Below are 13,060 nucleotides of genomic sequence, written 5' to 3'. Positions count from 1 at the left end.
GGGAAGAACTGGGAACAGGTCTCCAGTATGCACTTTTTATGATATGGTATGCTCTGTCCTCTGACCATAGTATGTGGTAGATAAGGGGAAGAACTTTAGCATTAAATTGACATGGAGTTAATCTTGGCTTAGTCACTTATAAGCTATGGGAATGTAAGCAATTTACTAAATCCCACGAGCCTCAGTTTCCTCATCTCTAAAAGAGAGAGAGTGATGGTAACTATCTCATGGAGGCTGTTGGAAGGATTAAGTAAAATAAAACATGTAAAGGATTTAATAAGTGTCTGGCATAAACACTAAGTAGATGGGAGTTATTAAATTAGATCATAAGCTGAAGAACTAAAAGGGACATGTTCATTTATTATGAATCTCTGTATAAGGAATTAGTAACAGCAGGTCCAGAAAGCTGAAATGACTTGCCAGAGCAACACTGCTGTGATGAACTAGAGCTTTCAATGCCTGCCACTTCCCTTTTTTATATGTTCACCTTTCACATTCATTCTTTGTCTTTACACAATTGCTGGGAGGTGGAAGATATTTTTCCACACAATTCATTAGCTCAACCTTGAATTTCCTTCTTTTTCTTTTAAAAATGTGCTCTTACTAAATATAGTAAGAATAAACCGATATTCTTTAAGATGCTAATGGCTGATGCTGGTGTTAAAAAACCCATACGCATGCCTTCCAGGGATAGTTCTGCTTCAGAAGACTCAGAATTCTTATGGAGAGGATCTCAAGGACTTACTGGGCATGGAAGGAATGGAGCCGTTTGCTTACATGTGGAAGATTTTCCTGTACCCGCTGTGAATGAGGCTATAGTGTCACCACAGACCTCAGCTTCAAGGGACACCACTAACTTTTCTGTGAATGATGCTTGATAGATGTGAAATGCAAAGTCCATGTGCAGCCCACACATCGGTCATGCAGGAGATAGTGAGACACTACCTCTCTGTCCCTAGCTTTCAAGTCATGGAAGAGTGAAGCAGTTGCCTTCAGAAATATTGAAATGAGTTCAAGTTCCTAAGGTAGATCAGTGGAACAGAAGGGAACAATTTCACTATCTCAATATAAAGTAGAAATATTTTTCAGAAAAATCCAGCACAGAAATCTGAATGTTTCTGATTTTCTGATAATAGAAAATTGGGGAAACAAAGAGGAGAAAGAAAAATAACTGGAAACCCTAAAAGAAAAGAATAGTTCCCGTAGAAAGGAAGTGATTGACCTATATCTTTCAAATTGTAAGCTTCTCTACATAAGAAGTTCATTGAGACACCAGAAGGCCAAGGATTCCATGGTCATTTTCATGAGGTTCTCTAGGACATTCGATCTGTAACTCAGGATGCTCCAGATTCATCCAGATTGAGTAATGTTGTCTTCATTAAGAAATCAAGACCAGAAGTCCAACAACAGCTGAGACTATGTTGGGCCAGGATGATCAGGAGGCTGTACTTACAGGAAATGGGGCTACAATTGATGGGAATAGCATTCCTCTTGTGGTGTGTTCAGTTCAGTTCAGTTGCTCAGTCGTGTCCGACTCTTTGCGACCCCATGAATTGCAGCATGCCAGGCCTCCCTGTCCATTACCAACTCTTGGAGTTGACTCAAACTCATGGTGTGTTAGCTCTGCCCAAAAAAAGCATCCCTGCAGAACTTGCTCCTTCCCTTCTTTCCGATCCCTGACTTGATCAGCATTTCAGCAAGAGCTTTCCTGACACTGAATCTAAAACAGTAATCCCACCCCACCCCACCCCAAGACCCCTGTCACCCTCCCCGTCTCTTGCCCTCAATATCATCTGACATATTATACCTCTACTGGTCTATCAGTTAACTATTGCTCTGCACTAGCTGGAAAGATGTCTTCCTCCAAGATATTCACATCCTAACCCCTGGAACCTTCACATATATCTTATATGGAAAAAATATCTTTGTAGATGCGGTTAAATTAGGATTGTCAAGTTGGGAAGATTATCCTGAATTATCTGAATGAACCCTAAATAAAATCACATGAATAAAATGGAGGTAGAAGGAGAACTTGACATACATAGAGATGCTGAAAACACTGCAAAAAGAGATTTGAAGATGGTGGCCTTGAAGATTAGAACGATACGGCTACAAGCCAGGGAATGCCAGCAACCAGTAGAACCTGGAAAAGGTGAGGATGGGGTTCTCTCGTAAGACCTGTGAATGAACGGTGTATGACCCTCCAGCACCTTAACTTTGGACTTCTAGCTTCCAGAACTATGAGAGAATAAATTTGTATTGTTTTTAAATCACTGGTTTTTAAATTACTGGTTGTAATCATTTATTTTATTAATAGCAACCATAGGAAACAATAGTGTCTTCTTCACTGGATTGTAACCCTCAGGAGGAAAAGGACTTTTTTTCTCTTTGTTCTCTATCCCATCCTCTGTGCCTAAAACTGGGGCCTGGTACATACTAACCACTCAGCATTTACCTTGGACAGTGGGCTTCCCTGGTGGCTCAGATGGTGAAGAATCTGTTCATAATGCAGGAGACCAGGATTCAATCCTTGGGTTGGGAGGATCCCCTGGAGAAGGAAATGGCCACCCACTTCAGTATTCTTACCTGGAGAATTCCATGGACACAGGAGCCTGGTGGGCTACAGTCAGAGTTGGACGTGACTGAGCAATTAACACACACTTTATGTTTGATGAATGAATGAATGAATGAGAAAAAAGTATCTGTATCTCATTTGGATCCTAAGTTTCAGTCTTATTGCCCCTCAAAAATGAAACATTGGCATTTAGGAGCCCAGTACCCACTTCATAACTCAACAACTCACCTATGACATAACTAGGCCTTCTTAAAAGAATCATTTCAGAAAGATTTTGCCCAATTAGTAAGTGGAACAGCTGGGTCTAGAAACCAGGACTTCAGCCCTCAGCCTAATAGTCTCTCCAACCTGGCTCTGAGAGCCTCATTTAGACACAGGTTCTTCTGGAAAAATTCACAGGGCTGGGACTGAAGCAAGACAGTGTTCTGCCGTTAACACACACTAACCAGCCTCACCTCTTCATCTATCATATCTCTAACAAATTTCTACGGTAACAGTCAAGGCCAGCTGCTGCCACCCAAGGCTGGTTCTACCAATAATAGATTATTATAATATATGTAGCTAATAGGGCTTTTTCTGTCATAATGTGGCAGGACTAGATGGATCTCTGTAATAAAAACCAAGAATCTCTTGCATTTATATATTGAATTTTCTTTCTAAGTGCATCCACATCTGTTATGTCATTCTCTCATTCTGATACCCTTGGGAGAGACATATCGGTTTGGGGTAAAGCTCCTTTTATTCAGATATAAAAAACTGGCAAGAGGATCATGGAGTGTTTCCAATGATCCTCCCTGGCAAGTGGGCATGTCTGTCTTCCTCAGTCATAGGACCTTCTTAGGATCAAATATGTAAGGTGGGGTCCTAGAAAAGGATAGAGGCTTACACATACAATGGGATACTCTTCTCAACCAGCTCTTGGTTTAGAATAAAAAATTAAATTCTGGGGCTCTTGTCTGGCAAATTACAATTACCTTTCCCCAAGCTCTACGTGCATCTCTCTTCTCTTCTTGACATGTAAACTTTGTTTCCACCAAAATCAGGATGCTAACTTATTAAGCTGATGTGAAAAGTTCTCAGTGTACTCTAGCTTTCAAACCACCATTAAAATGAGAAGAAGAACAAAAACGTCACTTTTATTAGCTGTGCGTATGTGCTAAGTCACTTCAGTCGTGTCCAGCTCTTTGCAATCCTAAGGACTGTAGCCAGCCAGACTCCTCTGTCCATGGGATTTTTCCAGGCAAGAATACTGGACTGGGTTGCCATTCTCTACTCCAGGGGATCTTCCTGGCCCAGGTATTCAACCCGTGTCTCTTGTGTTGTCTTTTGTGTTGTAGGTGGATTCTTTACCTCTGAGCTGAAGCAATCATAAAGATAAAAATTAATATACTTACATTCATCTAGTGTTTTCTCCATGTCTTACATAATCTGCTCAGAGGAAGAAAAGTACATGATGACAACCCAAGGTTGTTGATTATCTTGGCCCAAGATAATCAAAGCCAGATTTGAGGGAGATGGTTCATCCTATTTCTAAATAGTTCCTGAAACACACTGATATTGTTTGGAGAAAATGTAGGAACCATGCCAATGGGAAAATCTTGGTTACCAAACTTATAAAGCACAATTATTCCAAAATTATATTCCTGACTTCTTTTCTAGTACAAATTGAGCAATTTTAAAAAGGAACACAGAACGTTTACACCTTTTTGGAACAAAGTAAGATGTCGCTCTTATAAGCCATTTATTCCTAATTGCACAATTACTTTATCATGTAGCACTTGCTGAGAAAAGACTATAAGGCAAAGAATAGACTGATTTAAGGATTTTTATTTCCTTCCTCTCAAAAAAAAAAAAAAACCTAGCAATCCAATTTCTTTTCTCTCTGGAATTCAAAAATGTTAAAGCATAGCAAGTGTTCCTCATTTCCGGATAATAAAATAATGGTGTAATTAACAATTGGTTAGCGCGACATCACAAGAAATTGTTGAATCTACTTGTGAATAGAAGCAAAAGCCACACTATTTTAAGGAATTTTGGAACGGGAGTTAATTACTATCTAGCCTAAAAATGGGAATAGGATTCTTCCAAAGTGCATACTAATCTTAGGGGGCTCTTTTGGTGCTTAAAACTGCTACTCTGACTCTGGGACTGACAATGCTGTGCATGGAGCCAGTTACGTCTTGGAAACTCTTCTTCTAGGACCCAGGACTTCGCTTCTACTCTCAGGGACCTGCGATGCAGCTCTTGTTGGCTCCTCCAGGCCACCATCTGCAGGCCATGCAGTCTGAAGAACTGAAGAGTGACCAGTGTAACTACAGGCCAAAGATCACAGACTGGGCTGGAGAGGACTGGGGTCCATCTCTTCTGCAAAATTGTCTGTGAAACCACACCTTTCCCCAGGAGGGACTCAAACCCAGCCAAAACTCAGTTTGGGACTTGAATCCCAACGCCTGATTCCTGACTTAGGAGGGGACTCAAACTCACTGCCTTTTCACTGAAACCACTCACTGCTGTCAGGACTTACTGAAGCTCAGCTTCTTTCATCTTGTTGCGGAAAGAATCCAGTGTGAGGCAAAGTGATAAGCAAAGAGGGAGCTGATTAGCATAGGATGCTTGTGGAGACACAAGCAGCAAGGGAGTGCAGCCCCGTGAACAAAGAGAGCTACATTTTCATAATCAGAGAAAAAGTGGGTTTGGGAGAAGACCACCCTTTTTCCTCATCTTTGGACAGAGGTCAAGGTTTGTGTCATTTTCCTGCTTTGACACTATATGGTCTAACAGGAATAGTCATGGTGCTATTTAAATCATTGTTATATTAGCAAAAGGGGTGTGATATACACTGCAATATGGCGATCTGTTTCAAGGTTTCAGTATAATGTCCCTTTTCACCTAGCTTTTCTTTTTTTTCCCCCTTTCACCTATATTCCTATCTTGGCCACGTGCAGAAATGCTCCTCTTCAAGGACCATTAATTCCCCGACTTCGTATAAGATTCAGACTCCACATCTGTTGTTTTATGTTTTAACTCTCAGGATTTGTGGCTTGAGTGTGCCTAGCACTTGAATGCAGCAGGTCTTCCTTCAAGCTACTGTAGCTTGTAGCTCGTTATTGGATTCTTCTCTTGAGTGGTCATTAGCTTACATCAGTGGCTCAAACTCCCTTTCAAATCCCCTCTCTGTCCCTAATAGGATTTTTAAACTAACTGTTTAATTACCCTACTTTATTCCTATAATCTGGAGCCATCCCTCACCTGGACTGTTGCACTAGCCCTTGAATGGTCTCCTTATCTCCACTCCAGTCTCCTTTCTGCAGGTCCTTCCCACAGCTACTAAACAGGTCCTTCTAACATGCAAACCTGATTGCTTCTAGATTGCCCACATGCATGCTCAGTTGCTCAGTTGTGTCCAGCTCTTTGTGACCCCATGGGTTGCAGCACACCAAGCTCCTCTGCCCGTGGCATTTTCCAGGCAAGAATACTGGAATGGGTTTCCATTTCCTCCTTCAGGGCATCTTTCTGACCCAGGGATCGAACCCTTGTGTCCTGAGTCTCCTGCATTGGTAGGCGGATTCTTTACCATGGGCCCACCTGGGAAGCCCCTTGCTTCTTGATTAAAATCCCTTAAAAAGTTTACCTTTTCTTTAGGATCACATCCAAATGCCAGAGGATGGACATTCAAGAATCTTCTCCATTTTGCCCTAACCTGTTTTTTTGCATCCCCTGCTTCCATTCCTCACCGTTGCTCAAGCCACACAAATGACAGATTTGCCTGCCTCTAATCTCTCTGCCTGGGAACAGCTTCTTCTAACAGTTATTCTGGCAAAGCCCACTCATTCTTCAATTCAGTGTCACCTTGGATTCTAAGTCACCAAAAGGGTAGGTACTACATCGTCCATCTTTGTGAACATCACAGCAGGTAACTTGCTTGGCTCACCAGATACATTGTAACTAATTGTGGGAGGGAAAGATTTCTGCATTTCTTACCAGAGGAGCCATCCTCCTTTATTTACTTGTATTGCTCTTTTACTTGATTTCCTGTTCCTTTAGGTTCCCCCCCCCCTTTTCTTTTTCTATTTTCTTTAGCTGGCATGGGGGTGGGGGAGGCTGGGAAGAGATTTGTAGTTGGCGAGCCTGTGGCACAACCGGTTGCTGCCTCTCCTGGATTTTCTTCTTCGTACCCTATTGAGTGCATCTGTCTCGGAGGCCTGGGTTGTGACAGCTGTTTAATAAACCACATCAACAGCGCACAAGGCTTAAGACGGGAGGAGAGTGAGAACCTCATATTCCATTTCAACTCCGGCGATAACTTATGAATTCCATTATTTACCATTTTAATACAACCGTTATTATTTCTCCCACCTCCCTCACCCCCGCCCTCCGAGTTTCCTTCTTGCCTTTGATGTAGTCAAATGGTCTTTTGCTCCAGGGTTGGTGGCTTTGTATAGTCAGCCTCTATTCATATGCACAAGCTTACAGCTGCTCTAACACTTCAGAAATCTGATCCATCTCCCTTTCTCTTGTCCCATCCCTTCTCCATGCTTTGTAAAATCTTCCCTTGGCAGAGAAAAGGCCACATCTCTTCGCTGCTTCTGCCCTGACTCTCCCCATTCAATTATGGAGATGCATTATAGTTGAGTGTGGAGGTGGTTATCCTTCAAGGACCTTACATATTCCCATTCATTGGAAAGAGGTGTGGGGCGGGGGGTGGTGGTGAGGAAAGAGAAGGGGGTGGTGCCTGCCATGATTAAATGTTCTGGAAAGCCAGCTTCTGATACAGACCTTGCTTCCAGCTGCAGTATCTTCCAGGCAGTAAGAAATGCATCTTCACATGTACAGTAGAAGAGATGGGTAGCAAATCTCCAGGCATAGCATTACCCCCAAGAAGAGTTCCACTTTATCCAGGCGTGTAAAGGCAATCTTGCTGTCTCTCCTGGGGTGGGGCTGACAAAGCTGAATCCCACCAGCAAAGATCATGTGCAGGAGCACGTGCAGTTTGAGGAAACACCTGTTTCAGCCGCCCCACGTGAACCCTTGGTCGTTTGTCATTTTCTGCAGCTCACAGCGGAACCGGCCAGGACAGAGTGCCAGATTGCTGGTGGAGGCCCAGCTCCAGTCAAGCGCTGGCATCCCATCCAAACAGGTTGAAATGAGGTTTCAAAACTACCTGTGAGCAAGAAAGATGAGGTGGAAAGTCGCTGATGCCAGCAAAAATACCACAGTGATAGCTGATCGGGGAAGGGAGTGCGGGCAGACGGAGCTGTTTAAAACATTTAAAACATGCTCCTCTTGAAGCCTGTGGCTCCCTTGTCTCCCTCAACTCTCTCTTTTATTAACTTCGCCTCTTTTATGAGTAGTTTAATAAAACTATTTTCTAGTCTGTGCGGGGAAGATCATAAACACTCCTGCTTTAGAAAAATAATAACAAGATTCCAAGGATATCCAGAAGAGAGTGAGTAGCCAGAATGGGAGGGGTGGGGGGAGGTGATGAACAGTAAAGGGTACCACCTAAGGGCTCCTGTTATCTGGAGGCCTGTGTAAGCCAGGCATGAGGGTCCCTTCTGAAAAGCCTACTGACATGGTGTGAAAGAAGACATACGTTTTTTAGGCCTGGGAAGGAAGATAATCCTTTATGACTCCTAATTTAATGTGTTTATATCCAGTGATTTATCATCTAATCCCTGGGCTTTGCCTGAGGTCACAAGAGGCCCATCTTATTCCGTGTGCAGAATGACGTTGAACAGGGAGAGGCAGCATGGTCTAAAAGCCCACTCTCTACTCTGAACTGGCAGGCCACCCAGAGACTCTAAGACCCCTTGAGAGAGTTAATGAAGCAGTTGTTCTCTCTCCCTGACACACAATATCTAGTTCATCAGCAAATCCTGTTGGCTCACTTTTAAATATGTTCCAAATCAAATCACTTTTATTATCTCTTCTGTTATCACTCCAGTGTGTACTAGTCTCTTTGCGACCCCACGGACTGTAGCCCACCAGGCTCCTCTGTCCATGGGATTCTCCAGGCAAGAACACTGGATTAGGTTACCATGCCCTCCTCCAGAGGATCTTCCCAAACCAGGGACTGAGCCTGGGTCTCCTGAATTACAGGCAGATTCTTTATCTTCTGAGCCACCAGGGAAGCTCCACGTATGGTCCAAACCACCCTTATCCTTCATCCATACTGTAATAGGGAAGAATAAATCTGAACCCCCCCCCCGTATTGGACCTATTTCTTTTAATTTTAACATTTGTATTCTATTGCTTTTGCTTCCAGTTAAGAATATTGCCTGTAGCCTGAAATATATAGGGTAGCCCATTCTCAAGGCTCTGACCTTTAAGGGTATAATACTTTTCTATTCATATAGAGATAAAAAGTCATAGAACAGAGAATAAAATGTGCCTTGTTGGAAGTTTACAGGAACATCATGTCCTGACATGCGTGGACAAGCTGCAAGAACAAAGGATTCTGACACCAAGAAGTTTGCAACGACCAGCCACACCTCCTTCCTTTTTTAGTCTAAAAGTCTGATTTCTGACTTGGGTAAGATGGTTCTTTGGGACATGAGTTCACCCTCTCTTCTGCCAGCTGGCTTTGCAAATAGTTACTATTTCTTGCCCCAACAACTTGTCTCTTGGTTTATCAACCTACTGTGCAGCGAGCCGTACCAGCTTGGCCTGAGTGACAGTTGACTGCAGGAGCCACAGCCTGACCTTTCTGCTTCCACTTGTGCTCCCACCTCCCACTCCACCTTTCTGTTTATGCTCCACAGCAGAGCCCAAGACAGCTCTTGGGGTCTCCCACAGCCACCACTGGATCCCAGGTCTCTCCTTTGCTTCCTGCATTTTCTACATATGCCCTCTCACTCACCGTGAGTCAGCTGTCTTGGCCTCCTAGAGAGGTCTCTGGGGGAATGGCAGGACTGCCCCATGCCTAAGCCTAGAACCCTCCCCGGATATCTCATCACTCTCTTCCTTCAAGTCTATCCGAGTCTCACCTCCTCGGCAATACGTTTCTTGGTCACCCAGCTTAAATCTGCAATGACCATGCCAGCATTCTCTGTCCACTGCATCACCCAGCTTAAATCTGCAATGACCATGCCAGCATTCTCTATCCACTGCATCACCCAGCTTAAATCTGCAATGACCATGCCAGCGTTCTCTATCCACTGCATCACCCAGCTTAAATCTGCAATGACCATGCCAGCGTCCTCTGTCCACTGCATCCACTTTACTTTCTCTGTAGCATTTATCATAGCCTAACACATAATATATTCAATCCATTCCCTGGTCTGTACATTGCATAAAGGCAGGATTTTTATGTTTTGTTCATTGTTGTATTCTCAACTCTCAATGTCTAAAAGAATTCCTAGCACATAATGTGTGTTTAATATGTATTTTGGAGAATAGTTGTCATGTCTATTCTTTGGTTAAAATTCTGAAAAGTTGGGAGTAAAGGTTACTTCTGCATGCATCGATGGTGCGGGCTGCACAGATTTCCTGGGGCTCCAGGAACCGACTCTCCCTATGACATGGGTGTGCGGTGATTGGGTCAGAGAGCTTTTCTGATCTCTCAGGAGTATGGGTCAGCTGCTGACCCAGACCTTGGGAAATTGGTTTTCAAGTTTAAAAAAAGAAAATAAAAAAATTGCACCTACTATATTCCAATCATTCATGCTTAATGAAAGAATACCTCTCAGTAGTTGGGGGAAAACCTTTGTTTAACTCTGTGGCAGCATTCTGGAACAAAAAGCAGCTAACCAGCAAGAAACAGCATCACCACTCCAGCTTCTCCAATCTCATTTTTACTACTGTGTTCTTGTCACTACAGGATCCTCAGGGTCGCCTTGCGAGAGCAATGAGGACAGAATCAGCTGCTGAAAGATATACGTGAATCCATTCAGAAGGAGATTTTATAGCATGGATTCCCAAGGCTTTACTGGGAAAGCTCAGGAGTCAAAGACTTTGCATTAATTGTCCTGTCTTGGCTGCTTTTCCTTAATACTCACATGGCCTCGATAAAATGTCTAATCTCTTATTCTATCTTATTGACCCAGTGATGAGTATCACAGCTCAAAGTCTAGAACCTGGACCTGTCTTTGACTTATATGACAGCTTCTCCACTTGCTGCTCTTTAAAACTGAAATTGAAGAGTAGAATTGACCAAACTCTTCCCACACTAATGTAAGATCTCAGCATCTGTTTCCACCTGGAGTTCCAGAGTCTACAGAGGACACAGGGGTGGTGTGGTACTGACTCTTAAGGGAAATGATTAGAATTAAGAGCTATGCAAACTGACAGCATCTGGAGGTGGCTATGGTAACCAAGGAGAAGGTCTAGATGTAAACGATCTAGAGGTGACAACTGAGCGAAAGAAAATAGAAATAAGCAACAGGTCTTGAAGGGTGACTAAAGCAAACGGAATCCTGGAGCCTGAGCCTCCTGCATCCTCTCTCTTGGAAGGTAAGGGATCTGTTAAGGCAACTAAGTGTATTCAGACAGGAATAGGCAACACTTAGCTAAGTTTGGAACAAATTTAATGAGCGATAAAGGGTTGTCATTACTTAAAATTCTGAGAAACCTGTATGTGGGTAAGAAGCAACAGTTAGAACCTTACATGGAACAACAGACTGGTTCATCATTGGGAAAGGGGTATGTCAAGGCTATATATTGTCACCCTGACTTTTTAACTTATATGCAGATTACATCATGCAACAGCCTGGCAGGATGAAGCACAAGCTGGAATCAAGATTGCCAGGAGAAATATCAACAACCTCAGAGGTGCAGATGGTACCATCCTAATGGCAGAAAGTGAAGAGGAACTAGAGAGCCTTTTGATGAGGGTGAAAGAGGAGAGTGAAAAAGCTGGCTTAAAATTCAACATTCAAAAAGCTAAGATCATGGCATCTGGTCCCATCACTTCAGGGCAAATAGATGGGGAAAGAGTGGAAGCAGTGACAGATTTTATTTTTTTGGACTCCCAAATCAATGTGGACAATGATTGCAGCCATGAAATTAAAAGATGATTGCTCCCTGGAAGGAAAGCTATGACAAACATAGACAACATGTTCAAAAGCAGAGACATCACTTTGCCAACTAAGGTCTATACAGTCAAAGCTATGGTTTCTCCAGTTGTCATGTATGGATGTGAGAGTTGGACCATAAAGAAGACTGAGCACCAAAGAATTGATACTTTTAAACTGTGATGCTGGAGAAGACTCTTGAGAGTCCCCTTGAACTGCAAGGAGATCAAACCAGTCAGTCCTAAAGGAGATCAATCCTGGGTGTTCATTGGAAGGACTGATATTGAAGCTGAAGCTCCAATACTTTCTACACTTGATGAGAAGAGCCAACTCATTGGATAAGACCCTGATGCTAGAAAAGATTGAAGACAAAAAGAGAAGGGAGTGACCGAGGATGAGATGATTGGATAGTGTCACAGACTCAATGGACATGAGTTTGAGCAAAAAAAAAAAAATCACGACTAGCAATCATGTGGTGGACAAAGACTGAAATGAATGCATTTGGAAAATGGAGCTAACAGAATTTTAAAGCTACCACATTTTGCTATCATCCCTACTTTAACAAGTAACTATTCTGCTACTCTCATCAGATTTCACTATGTGCTCTGAGAGCTTTAGTGTTTACAAAACATGGTTATATACATCATTTCATCTTGTCCCTGTCCCTCTGGTTACCAATGGGATAAAAGAAAGGGATTATTTCAGTTGAATCACAAAACATGACCTCCTGGTCCCCATTCCATCTGTTTATGGATTGAGTTAAATATTTTTAGTGCAAATAAACAGATCCCCTGATTTGCAAAACACTCAGCCCTAACTTCAGGCCATAGGATAGAATTCTTCTGTTAAACAGCAGATTCCTGGGAGCAGGAGGCTGAAGCGTGTGACAAGGACATCCTGTTTATCCCTGTGACTTGAGCTCTGCCTAACTCTCAGCTCATACTTAGGGAATATATTGCAGGTTGTGCTTATCTTTCCTCTTCACGGAAGAGGAAGCTAATGAAGGCTCCCCTGACTGAACTTTGTGTGTAAATTTCTCCAGGTGAGACTGTAAGGAAAGAAAACATGAGTGGGATGAAATGATAGTCTCAGGTAGCCTGTGCCACGATTTGAAGGGATCTTAGAGGCTTCTCAGGAGCTTTGTCTATAGTCACATGATGTTACACCTGCTTCCTGCATTCCTCCTCCTGTTCCCAACCCACCTCAAGACTTCCTGAAATATTCCCCGCTCACACACGTGGCAGGAGAGTGTGACTCAGGTCTCCACCAGCCTCCCAGCCTTGTAGACGCACACTGAACGCTGCAGGAGGGCAGATGCCTTTGTCTGGCAAGAGCAGACTTCCTCATCCCGGAAACCACCGCAGGGCGGCCCTAGGGCTCTTCTGCTCTTGCTTTCCCAGGCCCCCTTGTCAAGGTCCTCAGCTTTGCCGGCTGCTTCACTGCTGCTCCAGATGTGGATGCCCACTGTGAAATG

The sequence above is a fragment of the Bos indicus x Bos taurus genome, chromosome 16 (genome assembly GCF_003369695.1).
Source record: "Bos indicus x Bos taurus breed Angus x Brahman F1 hybrid chromosome 16, Bos_hybrid_MaternalHap_v2.0, whole genome shotgun sequence".
In the NCBI taxonomy this organism is placed as follows: Eukaryota; Metazoa; Chordata; class Mammalia; order Artiodactyla; family Bovidae; genus Bos; species Bos indicus x Bos taurus.
Note: the sequence above shows the minus strand (reverse complement) of the source record.